At 42.1% G+C, this 14,042-nt stretch overlaps 1 protein-coding gene across 3 annotated transcripts in view; it reads left to right on the top strand.

Annotated features, from left to right (window-relative positions):
- AFF2 (AF4/FMR2 family member 2) overlaps positions 1–14,042 on the top strand; it is a 635,691-nt gene that overhangs the window by 567,751 nt on the left and 53,898 nt on the right. The window lies entirely within an intron of this gene.

Raw genomic sequence — 14,042 nt, 5'->3', positions numbered from 1 at the left:
GTTCCGAAGTAAATCGTCCTAGGCTTGATCTCTCAGGCTCTTTCAGGAGGATATTTGGTTTTTCTCTTGTTCCTGGCTGAAGAATGGAAAACCAGCTGTAAATGTTATGGCAGAATCCTGGTTCCCTATTTATTTTTCTTCCTCTTTTACTCAGCCAAGTGTTTCAATCCATTAATTTCAGTGAAACTAATCCAAAGGAATGACCATAGTAATATTAATAATGCTGTCTTAAGGACACATTTTACTGCTGAGAAAGATTTCTGCTGTGTTTTACATACATCTGCCTTGAAGATGGCTACAAGGTGACTCCAAATCATAAGCCCCCTATGATGATTGGGACATTGTAGGGACCAGTGCAAACTTATAGCCTCAAACCCCATACATCTTCTGGGGACATATGCAGAGGAATATTCCTCTCCCAACTCCCATATGGGAAGGCCAAAACGGAGAAGAAAAGTTCAGGTACATTTTTACGTGTCTCAATGCAGGTTTTGTCATTGTGCATGGAAATGCATATGTGCATTTGCAGTGCTAACTGCACATGCAAGCATAAGCATATAGATGGGCAGGGTTATTTTCGTACCAACATTTGTCATCCTGTTTTGAAATGTTGATCTTAATAAATCCAGATTTTAACCAGGGACAGCATAAATGGGGCACCCAGATCCGCATATGATCATCTACATTCATCCAGCTGGTGTTTGGACCTGAATTTGGAACTGGTGTGGCACCCAAATCTGAGGCAGGCTCATTAACTTATGCACTCAAGTATCCCTCTGTATCTGCTTTTGTAAGGGTAAGAGTGACTGAGTGGCTCAACTGCAGTGTTTTCGGTTTTTGTCACCATAATTCAATTTAATGTAAACAGTCCATGACAATTAGAAATGCAGCACATGGAGTGTTCTGTACTGAAATGTGTTGTATAAAGCGCTAACCCACTTCAGAGAGGCAAACCCCTTCAAGAAGATGGGGTTATTGAAAGTATTGGATCTGTTCTTCATAAGCTTTACACTTTGTTCATATACTAGACTGTATCTTAAATATAAACCTATCATCAGGTTTAGCAAATCAATACCGTAAGAGTGTGAAATGGTCCCCAGAAATCTCCAGAATGCCATTTCACAGTAAAAGCAATTGAAAAAGAAGCTGCAGTGGAATATCTTATGAGATAGCCATTTAGATCACAAAAGGATCATAAAAGTCAGAAGCAGTTTGAAGCAAGGTTCATAATATAACCATACAGGGCTTGCTGGGAAGAAAGAGGAAAATTGCAAACCAATTTGTGGTTATGGCTTTTTCTGTCAATTCTACTGGGATTTAAAACTTGTAAAAGGTAGAAACTTCTGCCATCTTACATTGCTCAACAAGGAAGTGATAACTATAATCATAGCTGCTAAACAAACACCAATTATTGGAAGCCAATAAAGTCTTTATTAACTTCAAAGCAATTAGTGCTTCATGAGTCCATTTACTGCTGAACAAGAAGGTGTCATACAATAGCATTCATCATTGATAATCTGGGTATCATTCAAGGATTGCTCAAGTATATTTCCCAGAATATTTTTGTGAATGAGAGCTTAATACTTTCCAGTTGTGCCTGATTAAAAGTTAAACAACAGAATTAAAGCAAAAATTCTCTGTGCATTTGGCATGCTCTCATTTTTTATATAATATATGATACACAGCCATCCATCCGTTTTTAAAGCCCGTTCTTTTTCAATACAGAGAGCTCTAAAAAATAGGCATAGAAAATTCCAACTGAATCAGTATTTCATAAAATGGAAAATATCTTAAATAACCCTATGAATTTTGTCATTGTAATATTCAGCACTGGAATTGTCTTATGCACACTCTGAAAATGAATATATGAGCTTTACTTTTCAATGGGAAAAAAACAGATTTCCTGGCTAGGTAGAATGTCTTGGGTCAGTTTTAAATGAATCTCTCCAACAATTGGGAGCCTAATTAGATTATATTTGCAAGTCCTTTAAAAAAATCTCAATGATTCATGGTTGATTACAAGCTAATATGGAGCCAGTCTACCTTCTTTTTTTTTTCATGCTAGGCAATAAAAATAGTTTCTGGTTTTTCTTCTGCTAACATTTCTCTTTAAAGAGCAGCACTGCTTTAATAAAGATATAGGAAATGAAATCCTAGCTATGTTACACTCAATCAGATTACTTGGGACAAATGAAAAGTAATACTGCCTCCTTTAATACCATTAGAAGAACTGATATTGCAGCTTTCTTTTGAGGTCACAATGTAGATGATTAAAGACTGGGCGTAATTCACCCTTTGGTGATATTTGTGGACTTCTGCCACGAGAGGACACCGGCAGTAAGTAGTCTGTGTCTGGACAGGGCCACGAGCATGTGTAAACCCCAATATCCAGGTGCACTTATTATGACTGTCAACTTTGTCAACAGGTTACAGCCCTAACACCAGCAAAATTAGCCACGGGCCAGTTGTCGTGCACACACAGGTGTAGGCAAGCAGCATGACAGCTTGCTTGCTCTTTTTCCCCCGTTACTCTCACGTGCTGTAACATAGGGCCCGAAGGCAGTAGAAGTGAATTAGAGCAGTCGGCAGGCTGCTCTTATAAAGTGGAGAAGAGTAAAGCCCAGCATGCATTTGTTCCCCGATCCGATAAACAGGAGCCCGTGCTCTGCCTCTCCAAAGCTACAACTCGTGTAGGCGAGGGCCTGGTCTGTAAAGTGCTAACTAGATATTTAAAGTTCTTCCGTATTCCTGACCGGCTTGTTTTGAACAGCTTGCTGCATTCATATTGTTTGCCGCACCTACTGGAAAAGTTCTTGTGCTGTTTTACCAGTTTCTGCTTGGGGATGAGAGAGTGGTATGTCTTCCCTCGAAGCGATCCGGTGGCACCTGCTCTCGGTATTGCTGCACTTTCCCGTGCTCTGTATATTTTCATGAGTGAAACAATGAGGGGGGGAAATGCAAGCCTGAACATCTATTATAATCCATTTATCAGAGAGGGACCATTATAAACACTATTTCACCAATTAATTAGTGACCTTATTCATTATATAAGCACAAATCATGCTAAACCAGCTTCTGTTAATTTGCGTGATTTACACCATTTTTATCATCTGGTACAACTGATGCAGCTGAAATAAATTTCTTGACATGGCTCAGAAAGACAAAGGCAAATTATCTCTTCCTCTCCCCGCCTCCCGAGTGCTAATGAGGCGGAGGCAGAATAGCATCTCTCCCATTCTGTACAATAGCCCTTCTTGTGGACTGAAAACAATCCTTAATCATAAAATGTCATTAGGAAATACTGTCCTGCTTGGCCAGTAACCAAAACACTGTCCTTGTCCAAGACCGTGGTTTAGCTCCATGGTCGCTTATTAAATCACCCCACAACCAAATAGCAATGTCCCACAACTAGGCAGTGGATGCTAGGCTAATTAAAATGCAGGCTTGGTCCAGGCCAGGTAGGAGCTATTTTGCAGATCAGCCTGCAAAATTAGAAATTGTCTGGAAATTATAAAGTAAAGGGCTATGTGCCCAGAATGGGTGCAGAGTCAGCGCACACTTTGGGGCCCAATTCTCAGCTGGTGTAAATCAGTGCAGCTCCATTTACTTCATTAGTGCTGCAGCGGTTTACACCAATGAAGGATCTGGCCCCTGAGTCAAATTCTCTCCCGCCACAACTCCACTGATCTCTTTGGGGTGACACCGGGAAGCAATGTGGCTGCACGGCACTGTAGAGATACTGCAGAAAGCTGACAGATGAGACGCAAGGGGCTGACAGCTGAAACTGTGGTGTAAGACATAGAGGGGGAGGAAGATGGACAGTTCACTGCTTTGGGGTAAGAGGTAAATGAATTCTCCAAGATGTAAGATTTGTCTAATCCTGCCTATGTAATACATTGTACACAAAAAAAAGTTCTAGCTTAGGCAGCTAAGCTTATCGCTGTATTAGGCTGTTTGTGTAGGACCAGACTCTGCTCTGCATCACAAGGATGTAAATCCAGACTGATCCCTCTGAAGTCCAGAAAATAGTTATTGTATTTTTAAAAAGGATCTGGTGAGCTCATAAAGAAAGCACATTGATGCCAGATTTGAAACAGAGGTTGGAAGAAGATTCCTGTTCAGTACTGTTGGATCTGTTGTTCTGGGAAATATGTGTCTCCATTCATGCAACATTTTCTCTCTCACAGAAATTGTTCCACTGTAAATGACCCAATGTGCTTTAAGTACATTGTCCTCCAGAGCACAGGCTCCTTTATAGCTGTATAAAAGTGTCTTATAACAGTCTACCTATTTCTGAAGAAGCTCTACTGGTATAAGCGATCTTTGTTGTGCTGTAACTGCAGAATAGGTGGTATGCCAATTTATTTCCACAATTTATGTCCACATAAAAATCACCCCAGTAGCCAAAATAATTACACCAATACAGCTCTTAGGTGGAGAAGGCCCTGTCAGTGTATGTGGGAACATGCGGAGCTTCAAGAATTTCTAACATGAGATGAAAAATTGAAATTTGATTCTTGGGGGGGGGTGATGTGTAGAGAAGGGAAGATTCATAGATTGCAAGGGGCTGGAAGGGACCTTGGAAGACCATTGGGTCCAGCACTGTGCACCAAGCAGGAAAGACCAGTGGGGTCAGTTGACCCCGGCGAGGTGACCATCCAGTCTCCTCTTGAAGATTTCCAGGGTAGGCGATTGCACCACCTCTGGAGGGAGCTTATTCCACGGTCTGGACACCCTGACTCTGAAGAAGATTTTCCTAATGTTGATCCTGAAATGGTCTTCCAGGAGTTCGTATCTATTGCTCCTGGTTTTCCCCTCGGGTGACCTGGTGAACAGTTGTTCACCGAGCCCTTGATGTACGCCGCTGATGTAGTGGTAAGCTGCTACCAAGTCCCCTCTCAGCCTTCTCTTTTTCAGGCTGACGAGTCTCAGCTCCTTCAGCCTTTTCTCGCATGGCTTGCCACGCAAGTCCCTGATCAGACGGGTGGCTGTTCTCTAGACTCTCTCAGGCTTGTCCATGTCCTTGTTAAAGTGCAGCGCCCAGGGCTGGACGCAGTGCTCCAGCTGCCATCTCACCGGTGCTGAGTAGGGCAGAAGAATCACCTCCTTGCCTTTGCTGGAGATGCACTGATTGATGCAAAGTGATAGAAGAAAACTTGTAAGAAATTTCCATTTAGGAACATCAAGGCATATTAGTTTTCTCTGAGAGAGAACCATTTTAACGATCCTGACATTGAAAAGTTTGGCTAGACTGACCCAGCTCCAGCCACATTGTGCGATGGGAGATGTCTTCCTCCACAGAACCCAGCTCCTAAGAACCCACAGGAACCTGAATTATAGCTCCTACAAGGACATGAGTTAAGGAAATCCTGGTTTTCTTGTTTGGGTTTTTGCTTGGGGTTGGTTTGGGGTTGGTTTTTTTTTTGACAAATTCAGAATAATGTTGTTTTCTGTCAAAAAGTCATTCCAGCGGAAATCCTTGACCAGCTCTGTTGTGTCGCCAGCCACGATTGCAACCTTTAGGCTTCGACTCTGTAGGGGAGCAGCCCTGCCCCAGCACTGTTGGGGTACGCTGCCTCCCAGGGAAGGTGAGTAAACCTGGCCTGCATAAATCCCCAAGAGTAGGCACCATTGTCTTTAATGGGCAGCCCATGCAAAGTATAAGAGGAAGTCTCTTTAGGCCCCTCCAATTCCCCACGTGCCTAAGGGCCAGACAGAATGGCTTTGGGAATTACCCTTTTAAGCAGCTTAGTGTCCCAGCCATGGGAGGTAAGAGGGGCACTGCAAAGGATCGTGGTCTGCTAAGTAGAGCAATTGGCATCATACGCCTGAACAAGGAGAAGCCGTTGGGACGTCACGACAAACTAAAGACGGGAGGTAGACTCCTGTTTCGCAGACTTTGGGCCCTGAGTGATTCCTGAACACCACAATCAGGATCTTTTATTTGCCTTGAGATAAGAGCGAAGAGAAAAGACTTTGGCAGTACAGTTTCTTGTGATCTCCCTTTCCCACGTAATCAGAGGCAGCTCTGCAATTGAATATTTCACAATAATCGCCGCATTTTCAATAGAGATAATATAAAGGCAAATATCAAGGCCTCTGGCTGACAAAAGCAGAATACAGAAGGAAAATATGAAAATAGCAACTTACTCCAGCAATAAAGAGAGTATATTTTATACTGTAGTTTTTCTTTTTGTTAAATCATGACTTTCTAGTAAATGACATCCCAGAAGATATTTATCAAAGCAGGAAAGCACTAGAAAGGAGCACCCTGCATTCACTTTAATATTTCTCCTTTTCTTCTGACATTTTCTTGCCTAGAGATCTAATTCCATTAAATATGTACATTTTTTGACTGGAAGACTTCTTCATGTATCTTTCAGATGAATCTTAAAAGTACATAAGGTCTGTAGGGCAGCTTTTTTTAAGTGCAAATGAGGCACACAGTAGAATATTGTCTATGAGGCTTTTCAAATTATTTATATTCCTGCAGTGCTTTACCTTTCTTTTTCTGTGATAATGATAAGGAAAAAAGTGAGACTCTGATGCACCTTCTGTGGAGCACTGTCAAACAACATTAGTCATATTTAATATCTGACATACAGAAACTTACTTTGGCTGATCTCCATTTTTATTGGATTTATTAGTAGTTGTCATGTCTGTAACTTTGTAGGATCCACGTGGCACAAGGAAGTGTTACAAATTGTTACGGCCTCAGATTGTTCTGTGAAATGCCCCATTTTCACATTCAAAAATATTTATCTAATATTACTTCAGTAGGCCTCTATAGGACACGTGCATCTATTCTAGGAATAATGATAGTTAAGCATATTTAAAGGCTATGTTGGCCTTCAGCCACAACACCTTGTGCTAGCTGGAGTTCGGTCAGATCGTTACTTGAATAGACTTACTCTGTAGGTCACCAAAGCACTGCGGGAAGTGATGCAGGTTCCCCCTAAGCTGGCTGCCTTCCCCGAGTCAGCGTAGGACCAATGCACCGTATTGTATTAAAGTGCTGGGCTCCTACCTGTCCCATTTCAGGTGAGATATTGAAACCGTGGCTTGACCCTTTGCAGTCGTAATGCTTTCATTGCTCTCATGCATGAGAGAATGGGAGTGATAACCCTGGTGTCCAGGACAAAAGTCATGCTTCTTAATTTCCACATATGGTTTCAATAGCACATCTGACCATTTTACTGCTGCTATTGATTTCCACACCTTTGCCTCTGATCATCTCATCCTATCTACTGGGACCGCTCCCATTGGCTTCCTGTCTTTTAAGTGCACCAATTTCCAATACCTCATCCTTGCAGACAGAAAGCATGCACGACAGGGCTCATGCCCTTTAGTTTGGGCTCTGTAAATTTATCTCTCCCTTCTGAATTTGGGGAATAGAGGAATGGCAGGTACTGAGACAAAGGTCTTAAGGACCCAAGTCGGCTACTTCTTGCCACGTGGAATAGTGTCTCAACCAGCAGTACTCTTGCAGAATAAGGCGCTGGTCAGAATGAGGAAAGGGATTGTAAAACTGCACTCTTAATTCTCAGTGGGCACTGGCAAGTCATTAAACAGAGTCCATCTGTGCTGCCTTGTCTCCAGCTGCTTCTCTACCCTGCTTCTCGTCTTCCTGCAATGCTCCCTACAGTCTTCCTAATCCTTGTGCCTTGCTGTTTCATATATTCTCTCATCCCATCCCAAATGCCAGAGGTCCTCTCTCTGAGTTCACTTATGCTTTTCCTCCTTAAAATCCCACCCCCCCCAGCCACCATTTGGGAATCTAAAGGAAATCTAGTGGCAACCATTATTTCCACTGCTTACTTCACCTGACATCTCAAGTTTTGTCCATCTCATCATACCTGCCACAGAATTGGGCATTGAGCCAGACTTCTGCATTGGGTGTAACATTATGTCGATGGAGTTACAGTCCTTTAAGGCTGGGGAGTGGAGCAGTTCTTCCCTTACTCCCTCAGTTAAAGGTCTGCTCATCTCAGCAGTGACTAGCTAGTGAAAAGCTCCTGCCTGTCCTGAGCAGGTATTCCCAAAGCCAAGCATGCCCTCAGTCTGCATCCTGCCCTTTTCCTTCACATTTGTAGTGACTGGGTAGCTGGAAAAATTAATCACCGGGATTCGATCTGAACAAAATGCAGGAAAAACCAACATCACTTCTACATTCAGGTTCCCGCAGTACGTCACCCAGAGCTTGTGCTCAGCCTCTTTCAAGCATTTCTGTTTTGTTAGCTTAGCGGGTGTAGGAGCTAAACCTCGTCCACAGGCACCACTAACTCAAACAAATATGTGAACATAATCTGGGCCCACAGTGGAAAACTGAGAGCACACACAAATGCTGTATGTAGCTTCTTGGTTGCTCTGTCCTAGTTCAGTTCTGTGTGAGATTTGGAGCCAAAAAGTCCTGTATAATATCCATCTGCACCTTTTCCAACAAAGCCTCTGCTTGTTTCACATCCTAATAGATGTGGCTTTTGTTCCTATGTTTCATTCTCAGTTAAGATGAAGGCAGGCTTACTACCTCTCTCTAGCCAGTTATAATAAATTTGCCCAAACCTTCAGGTCCTGGAGTGTTTTTTGGACTAGTGGGTGCCCCCCACCCCTTTTTTTATTTTGCCTGGCTAATTGGTCCCAAGTCTGAAAAGAAACACAACTGCTCCTTTTTTTGCTCAATTCCTTCCAGCTTCCTGGCTGCAACAAGGATCTGCCGTTCAGCTTGAAAGTCAGACCCTGTGAATAGGATTGTTCCTCACTGCCAACTCAAAACCTTTTTGGAAGTTAGTAGGTTCTTCCTCTGCAAACGGGGCTGTCTTCAGTGTTTATTATGAGTGCTTTAGGTGGTAGATAAGTCCAAAAAGCAACGTGGACCTCGCCTGTGAGATCCGTTTGGACCTCCAGACTCTGCGCATGCTTGTTCAGTCACTGAGGTATGGGCTTGGCCAACTCTATAGTACAGCATCGCGTACTTTCATCCTCTGCACCTTGAGTTGGCTTTCAACCTGTACCAGCGTCTGCTTCAGTAAGAGGTTTAAATCCAGGGAGCGAGCCATTTCCTTTAAAGCCTGTGTCCGCTGCAGCAGGTTTTGATGCGTCAGTGCGCCGAGCAGATGCTGGATGATATCAGTCTTTGTGCCATTCAAGGAGCTCTGTTGCGGGCCAGCCTCCGAGTTGTGTTGCGTTATGAAATCTTCCACCAGCCTGATGAGTTTGAAAGTGGTCTCCATTGAATTTTTGCTTGCACTGCAGTTGGTATCTGAAAAGCTGGCTTTAGGAGTTTAGCACTGAGACAGCAGAAACGTATCTCCCATGTTTCCTTTCTGCAGGCTGCCTGGCTCTAATCCATGCACATACACACACACGTGCATGCACGCACTCCATTCCCAGGTGTTTCTGATAACATCGCTGCTGATAAGTACTTGCAGTACATCAACAAATAAAAGCATGAAGTAAATAATCCCTGTCAGCAATAATATATAGTCGAGACAGCACCTTTTGAAATATGCAGAGGTGAGAATCTGCAATCCCTTGAAGAATCAGGGCCAATACACACACTGCCATATGGTGATGTACACCTATGGGATCTAATGGGAAGACCATCAGCAGTTTTTCATTTGCACTCTGCTAACAGGATGCAAGGAGCACGCATCTCTTCATGTCTTGCATGCAAACCATCTAAAGACAATAGGTGGGACATTAGCAAGATGAAGAAATGGCCAAACCCCAGTGAGAAAACACAAATGGATGCTAGGTATGGAGGAAAAAAAAATTAAACTCTATTTTATATTTGACAGTCCACCTCAGGATACTCCTGCAGAGTGGGAATAATATGAGCAGTGAGAAGTGGTTTTTTATTTTCTCACAAAGCATACCCTGCCTGAATCCTGTCAAGGAAAAAAAAAAAAGGCGCTCTTCTAAAGCCTCTCTTGTCCCCATTACATTGGATAATTGTTATATCCTTGTTTTCTTTTGTTGGTGTTTCCACCATCAATAGCAGCCTGAGGGGAAAGGGATGGGGAAATATGTTGCCTCTGCAAAATTGTTGCAGGAAGAATAGCCAGAACGTAAATGATACTGTTTTGGCTTCAAAAGGGTAAGCAGGTGTCTTAGGAGTCCCAAATGAGCTATGTGCAAGCTTGTACAAACAACCTCCGAATCACGCCTGTTTGTTATTCACACAAACAGAGTTTAAACCATCTGAATTCCACAGTTCCCAGAATTCAGATGGTGCACAATGGCCCATAATGAACAGCACCTGTGCTTACCTCAATTACTATACAGTGCCGAACAACAGCAAGAAGAGCTTTCAAGGGGTTGGGGTTTTTTTCAGTAATAGATTTCGTTATGTCTTTCATAATTGGGTGCTAAAGCTCAAAATTTCATTTTGCAACTTGTTCATAAAATTTGTATGAAAAAGTCTGGCATTTATTCAAAAGAAATACTCTATGAAGAAGAAATTGCAAAACAGCCAACTGCTGGTAACTAAGCAGCCAAATTACAGTCCAAGTGCTTGGCAAATACACCATCTTTTTTATTATTTCAGTAATTGAATTTCTGTTAAAGCGTGGAGCATAATTTAACATCAGGAATTTATTTATAATACAATAGTGTTTCAGTAATAAATGTATTATTATTGTCACTTTTAATGGAGTCTTATGTATTCCCTCAGAGACTCTGGGGCAGACTCTGAGACAGCCACTGCATCAGTGTTGTTTGTAGACAATTGAATTAATTGGAGACAGGGTCATTAACTCGACCTGAATACCTCTGATTGCTTCTGTAAATAAGGTTAGAGAGCAAACGGCTAATCTTTGTTGTCATTATAGATTCTTTTTACATTTTCACACTGCCTTGTATATTAAGATCATTTTGCTAAGCAGCTTTTCAAGCTGTCGTCGTATTTACAGTATTGTCTTGCATGGCATACAACCATAATTGTATCAGACTTACATTTCATTTCCCATATCTATATAAAACATGATACTAGAGAGAGACCTATGTTGAATTGCAGCTCGTAAAAACCATTGGACCAACAAATTAATAAAGCAAAATGAATAAACTGTAATATTAAAAAATAATCAAATCACAAAACAAAAGTTGATTTTGTTTGCTCTTACAAATGCACTACAATGTACTCAGGGAAAGAATTAAAGCAAGACGCATACCCCAAAGATACGCTCACAAAACACTTGCTCCATCCTTCCCTCCTCAGGGAGAAATTCCCATTGAAATCAGTGGGAGCTTCTCCTGAATAAAGAGTGCAAGACAATGTCCTGGCACAGAAAAAACAACCCTTCCATAACCTAGCGTAAGACTCTTCTCTTAAAGCAGTGGCATTTCTCCTTGCTGGGCTTTGGCTTTCATTAAGTGCTGCAAAAACCCCATTCAAGGGAAGAAAGAAAATACATGTACAATTCCACTGTTAATTTTTTATTCATCTATCATTTGTCTCCATTGACGGGAGTGATTAGCTTCAGACACATTTTGTAAACATGGTTATGATGTAGCAATTAATGAAATCTCTTTGAATTTTTCCCTTTAGTTTTCTTGCTTTAGTAATTATTCATACTGTGGAACAAGTAGTTATACTGCGTATCCAGCATTCTGTTTCCCCCTTCATTTTTTTTTTTATGAAACCACTCTAGAAGATGTATCCCTTATAAATGAGTCACACAAAAGAGTCGTATGAGTCATATAAATGTGTGACTTGCAAGGAAATCATTGACAGCAGGCGACATTGTGGCAAGGAAACAACTATAATAATTGTGACAAGATCACCACTGGGAGGTAGATAAATATAAAAGCACTTCTGCAGTTGGGTAAACTGAGGTTGCAGGCAAACATGCATTTTAGCCACTTTCAAACAGGAGAGGTAACTGCTTCTTAGGAGCACGCCTCAGGTAGTACAGTCTACCGTATGCTTGCGTGATCCGGTAGTATCATATTTCCTTGCATACAAAATGTGCCTGAATAAAATACGAACCTCATTTTTGAAAGGCAGAATGAAGAAAAAAAATCATCTAGAGTTATGTTTGTATAGATTAGGGACAGAGCCGAATCCTCAGTTGCCTCACTCTCCTCTCCCTGCTTAGGCTGTGAAACAGGAGGAGAGAGACCAAGTGCAATCTTGTGATAGCAAAATTGTCCTAGGAAAGGTGAACTGGATTAGTGGAAAATCAAGGCTATTAAAAAAGAAGAGATGGTTATTAACGCCTGTGGAGTAGAGGACAATGAGCCATTAAGTCAACTGACTCCCTCAGCTGCCTGAATAGTAATACCACGGTAGCTGCAGAGTTGAGCAGGAATCAAAGCAGGGTGCTTCTGCACCAAACCGAGCCCATGATCTTTGTCCTCCTTTTCCCCTATCCTCCTTTGCATAACTCATTTATGTAAGAAACATCATCTGAAGGTTATTTCATTAACTACAATAGAAAAGGAAATGAAACGTTGGATATAGGGCACGCCTACAGGTTGATCAATGTGCCGAAGTTATTGTGCATTAAGTTTAGTACTTGGTTAACCAAGTACTAAATCAATGTGCAGTAACTTGCACTACTGCACAGTAATGCCGGTGCATGGCTATTTAGTGTTGCTTACTGCGCGGTAGCCTAATACTACCGTGCAGTAGCATATTAGCATGGGTTTTGCCTGGCAGTGTTATTGGGCTACTGCACAGTTAGCATCTCATGTAGACATGCTCAGAGGGTAATAACATGTCCCAGTGGTTTGAAAGCATCTGGTAATGCTTCTCCAATCCTCATGGAGAGTGACAGAGAATACAGACTCTGTGGAATTAGTGGCTATGGTCACAAACAAAAACTTGCTTTAAGGTGAAGGTTGCTGCACTTCTGTGTACACCTATAATCTGTCTCCCTCAGCCCAGTTTCCTTAGGCTTCACAGAAAACCTTAGCTCACCTGGGTTGTCCTTATTGTCCAACTGAAAAGTCCAGGGTGCAAAACCTGTCCAGGTTAGGAACCCAAACTAGGGTTCTCCTCCCTGTGTGTTTCCACCACAATTTCTTCCTTGCCCATCTGAAAACCCCAGTATAGGACTGCTCTCTTCAAGTCAACTCCACTTTGACAATTTGCACTTGCATCTTCTGGAAAGCGTCGCTCTTTTGCCCAGCTCATGATCATTGAGCCCCGGCTTAACTTTGTTTTGCTCTCTGCACCATCCCAAGCACAGTAAAAATGTGAGCGAGTACTGTGTAGGTTTGCGCAAAAAGAAACAAATAAATACTTTTATACTTTTCCCCATTTCTCCTGCTGGCAAAATAACAGGCCATCCCTGACTCTTGTCATTAACAAGCAAGAGAGCTCCAGAGCTCATATAACAGGCAATTAACCACCATACTACTCTAGAGTATTAGAGATTGACACTGCCTGGGAAGATGTGTGAAAAACACATTTGCACCTTACCAAAGGCATGATTATCAAGTTGAAAAAAATAAGAAGTTTGAGAGAGAACAGATCATGCTTATTTTCTTCCATCCCCTTGGAGGGTCTAGATCTCTGGGACATTTGCCTGCCTTCCAAACGTCATCATCAGTGCAATAGCCATTCAGCAGTTCCAGGCAAAAAACCATCATCGTGATTTAGATAAATTCACTTCTGATAGATCATGGGGAAAGATTGCCAGAATTCAGGAGGAAAATAGATTAATTGGAGGGTCTAATGACCAAGGTCAATATGGATCAAATTTAGCTTAATCCTTCAGGTGGACCCAGATCCTGTATTTTATTCAGATGTGTTGGTAATGTATATTTTCAGGCTGTCAGCATCCTAATGACGAAACCCACTGCCCTGAGTATTGCAAACCAGTCAACCTTCTCGCTCTCCTGATTGGCTCTTTGGGGACTTTGTGTGTTTCTTTCCAGGTCAGATTTTAACTGACTTTTTATTCCTACCGGAGGGATGGCATTCCTGTTTCTTTCAGCCTGGTTTAAAAAAGCAGTCGTTGTTACCGTTAGTGTAGCGCACACCCACAACGCTTCTGCTGCATGAAGACTGTTTTGCTCCTGGCAGCCAGACTTAGTCT

This window comes from Gavialis gangeticus, unplaced genomic scaffold (genome assembly GCF_001723915.1).
Source record: "Gavialis gangeticus isolate Ggan-Ray unplaced genomic scaffold, GavGan_comp1, whole genome shotgun sequence".
Classification (NCBI taxonomy): Eukaryota; Metazoa; Chordata; order Crocodylia; family Gavialidae; genus Gavialis; species Gavialis gangeticus.
This window is presented reverse-complemented; position numbering and strand designations above follow the sequence as displayed.